Genomic DNA, 4,867 nt, shown 5'->3' on the forward strand with positions numbered 1-4,867 from the left:
AACTTGGAATGACATTTCTATGGACTTTATTTTGGGGTTGCCTAGGACTAAGAAAGGGTGAGATTCTATTTATGGATTACTTTATGGGCTAAACTTTTCACAATAAAGTTGTAATCTACTACTTGTCATCCTCAAACGGATGGACAAACTGAAGTTATCAATAGAACTTTGGGAACACTTTTGCGTGCTATTCTTAAAAGAACTTGGATTGACATTTCTATGGACTTTATTTTGGGGTTGCCTAGTGTAAGGTCCGAGATTATAGAAATGATATTATTTTAACCGAGATTATTGAATTAGAGAATTATGGAGTGTTGAATTATATTCCAAGATGTTTGAACTTATTTAGGATTGAAATTGAATCGAAAAGATTGAATAGGGGCCAAATTGCAAATATTGGAAAGTTGAGGGACTAAAGTGCAAATATGGAAACTTTGGTTGGACACTTGTCTTGCCAAGCTTGAGAACGTGTAACCCTTCATCCTTGTCACAATTTTCAGCCATGAAAACCGAAATCTCCATGGTTGACACCTCCAAGCTTTCTTGTATCTTAAAAAAAATTGATTTTGCAAGATCCGGCCATCCGATTTTTGATCCGAGCATAGTTTCGCGCTCCTCTCATCAAGAGCTACTGGAGGATGTAAGTTTCATTGAATTCCAGCATGTTTAGAAATCTAGATGTTGGAGGAATTGTGATTTTATTATGGATATGTATTCTTGAGTAGCTAGAGATCATAACGCCGTAAACGGATTGGTTATCGGATGTCGTATGCAATTGTTGAAAAATTCAGCATGTTGGCCGAAATTATATAGTGCTGAATTATTGTGTTTTGGATTGGTATTGTGGTGGATATTGAGTTGTTGATGTTAGTAGATTGTTGTCTGAGTTATCGAGATACCGAAATTGCGTAGTTATGTCGCCGAATTTGATATAGAATGAAGTTAATCAATTTCATGTCTTGAGTTGAGTTTGATATTGATAATGTGAAGTTCGAATTGTGCTTGTTCAGAATTGGTGAAGAAGATTCGGACTTGAGATCGTAGCTTCAAAACCCGAAGAAAAGGAAGGTATAAGTCAATGTGGTATTGGGAGATGGACTTGAGTCGGTTTAGACTTGGGTTTCCCTAAATCACATACTTTACTTTATTGCATGGATATATTGCATTGATTTGATTAATATACTTGTTCTCTTGATATTTAGACAACAGGTATTGGTCGAATTGTCTTGTGACACACTGTGCCGGATAATGGTGGTATCGCCACGGCACATTGCACGATGTCACAAGATAGGATGCTAGCGATAGAGCTACAGTCCATGACGGTTAGGTCAGGACACTGGATGTATGGTTATATCGAGTAATGGAATTTATTACGGAATTCGATATAGGAACACCATATTTGGTTATATCGAGTAAAGGGGTTGGAATTCTTCTATTACAGAATTCGATATAGGAATACCGGGGCACTGGTTATATCGAGTAATAGAGATTATGGTTCCATCCTTTACGGAATTCGATATAGGAATACCACATCTGGAAATCGGGATCCCTAGACTAGGATTGAGTCTAGTCTGAACTGTAGATCTACGAGTATTGTCGACAGTTTGATATTGATTATGTTTCAGACTTTGTTACATATATCTGTTACCTGATTACATGATTTATATTTGTTTATATGATTGCATGTTTCGTTGATTTATACTGGGATTATATTCTCACCGGAGTTATCCGGCTGTTGTCTTGTCTGTATGTGTACATGACAACAGGTGGGACAGGTACAGGGTTGAGAAGATGAAGAAAGATCGTGATTAGAGTGGAGATTCCGGACTTTGAGTATGATGTATAATAGGGTTGGAACACTTGACATTAGTTGTTAAACCTTAGTTTAGTTGAATATATGCAGTACAGGACTTGTATTGTATTTTATACTGATATGTATATTAGTTTGATTTCACTACGTTCCGCACTTTAAAAAGAAAAAAATTTTAGACCCTGTTTTATAATTGATTAATTAGTCCCAATGACGATTAAGAAAATGATTAGCGTCCGGGTCCCCACACCTAGAACTAAGAAGGGGAGGGATTCTATTTTTGGATTACTTTATGGTCTAAACTTTGCTCAATATTGTTGTAATCTACTACTTGTCATCCTCAAACGGATGGACAAACTGAAGTTGTAAATAGAACTTTGGGAACACTTTTGCGTGCTATTCTTAAAATAACTTGGATTGACATTTCTATGGACTTTATTTTGGGGTTGCCTAGGACTAAGAAGGGGAGGGATTCTATTTATGGATTACTTTATGGGCTAAACTTTGCACAATAAAGTTGTAATCTACTACTTGTCATCCTCAAACGGATGGACAAACTGAAGTTGTCAATAGAACTTTGGGTACACTTTTGCGTGCTATTCTTAAAAGAACTTGGATTGACATTTCTATAGACTTTATTTTGGGGTTGCCTAGGACAAAGAAGGGGAGGGATTCTTAAAAGAACTTGGATTGACATTTCTATGGACTTTATTTTGGGGTTGCCTAGGACATAAGAAGGGGAGGGATTCTATTTTTGGATTACTTTATGGGCTAAACTTTGCACAATAAAGTTGTAATCTACTACTTGTCATCCTCAAACGGATGGACAAACTGAAGTTGTCAATAGAACTTTGGGTAAACTTTTGCGTGCTATTCTTAAAAGAACATGGATTGACATTTCTATGGACTTTATTTTGGGGTTGCCTAGGACTAAGAAGGGGAGGGATTCTATTTTTGGATTACTTTATGGGCTAAACTTTGCTCAATATTGTCGTAATCTACTACTTGTCATCCTCAAACGGATGGACAAACTGAAGTTGTCAATAGAACTTTGGAAACACTTTTGCGTGCTATTCTTAAAAGAACTTGGATTGAGATTTCTTTGGGGTTGCCTAGGACTAAGAAGGGGAGAGATTCTATTTTTGTATTACTTTATGGGCTAAACTTTGCTAAATATTGTTGTAATCTACTACTTGTCATCCTAAAACGGATGGACAAACTGAAGTTGTCAATAAAACTTTGGGTACACTTTTGCATGCTATTCTTAAAAAGAACTTGGATTGACATTTCTATGGACTTTATTTTGGGGTTGCCTAGGACTAAGAAGGGGAGGGATTCTATTTTTGGATTACTTTATGGGCTAAAATTTGCTCAATATTGTTGTAATCTACTACTTGTCATCCTCAAACGGATGGACAAACTGAAGTTGTCAATAGAACTTTGGGTACACTTTTGCGTGCTATTCTTAAAAAGAACTTGGATTGACATTTCTATAGACTTTATTTTGGGGTTGCCTAGGACTAAGAAGGGGAGGGATTATATTTATAGATTACTTTATGGGCTAAACTTTGCTCAATATTGTTGTAATCTACTACTTGTCATCCTCAAACGGATGGACAAACTGAAGTTGTAAATAGAACTTTGGGAACACTTTTGCGTGCTATTCTTAAAAAGAACTTGTAATGACATTTCTATATGTGGACTTTATTTTGGGGTTGCCTAGGACTAAGAAGGGGAGGGATTATATTTATGGATTACTTTATGGGCTAAACTTTGCTCAATATTGTTGTAATCTACTACTTGTCATCCTCAAACGGATGGACAAACTGAAGTTGTCAATAGAACTTTGGGTACACTTTTGCGTGCTATTCTTAAAAAGAACTTGGATTGACATTTCTATAGACTTTATTTTGGGGTTGCCTAGGACTAAGAAGGGGAGGGATTATATTTATAGATTACTTTATGGGCTAAACTTTGCACAATAAAGTTGTAATCTACTACTTGTCATCCTCAAACGGATGGACAAACTGAAGTTGTCAATAGAACTTTGGGAACACTTTTGCGTGCTATTCTTAAAAAGAACATGGATTGAAATTTCTATGGACTTTATTTTGGGGTTGCCTAGGACTAAGAAGGGGAGGGATTCTATTTTTGGATTACTTTATGGGCTAAACTTTGCTCAATATTGTTGTAATCTACTACTTCTCATCCTCAAACGGATGGACAAACTGAAGTTGTAAATAGAACTTTGGGAACACTTTTGCGTGCTTTTCTTAAAAAGAACTTGGATTGACATTTCTATGGACTTTATATTGGGGTTGCCTAGGACTAAGAAGGGGAGGGATTCTATTTATGGATTACTTTATGGGCTAAACTTTGCACAATAAAGTTGTAATCTACTACTTGTCATCCTCAAACGGATGGACAAACTGAAGTTGTCAATAGAACTTTGGGAACACTTTTGCGAGCTATTCTTAAAAAGAACATGGATTGACATTTCTATGGACTTTATTTTGTGGTTGCCTAAGACTAAGAAGGGGAGGGATTCTATTTATGGATTACTTTATGGGCTAAACTTTGCACAATAAAGTTGTAATCTACTATTTGTCATCCTCAAACGGATGGACAAACTGAAGTTGTCAATAGAACTTTGGGTACACTTTTGCGTGCTATTCTTAAAAAGAACTTGGATTGACATTTCTATGGACTTTATTTTGGGGTTGCCTAGGACTAAGAAGGGGAGGGATTCTTAAAAGAACTTGGATTGACATTTCTATGGACTTTATTTTGGGGTTGCCTAGGACTAAGAAGGTGAGGGATTATATTTATGGATTACTTTATGGGCTAAACTTTGCACAATAAAGTTGTAATCTACTACTTGTCATCCTCAAACGGATGGACAAACTGAAGTTGTCAATAGAACTTTGGGTACACTTTTGCGTGCTATTCTTAAAAAGAACATGGATCGACATTTCTTTGGACTTTATTTTGGGGTTGCCTAGGACTAAGAAGGGGAGGGATTCTATTTTTGGATTACTTTATGGGCTAAACTGTGAC

General features: G+C 36.3%; 1 long non-coding RNA gene across 1 annotated transcript; it reads left to right on the top strand.

Moving 5' to 3' along the window:
• Window positions 1-503: 503 nt before the first annotated feature.
• Window positions 504-1,886, top strand: LOC140810876 (uncharacterized). The gene is made up of 3 exons (XR_012113332.1): window positions 504-640; window positions 1,011-1,068; window positions 1,767-1,886. It is a non-coding gene; the product is annotated as an uncharacterized lncRNA (long non-coding RNA).
• Window positions 1,887-4,867: the final 2,981 nt, after the last annotated feature.

Source organism: Primulina eburnea, chromosome 13, assembly GCF_022965805.1.
Source record: "Primulina eburnea isolate SZY01 chromosome 13, ASM2296580v1, whole genome shotgun sequence".
Taxonomy (NCBI): Eukaryota; Viridiplantae; Streptophyta; class Magnoliopsida; order Lamiales; family Gesneriaceae; genus Primulina; species Primulina eburnea.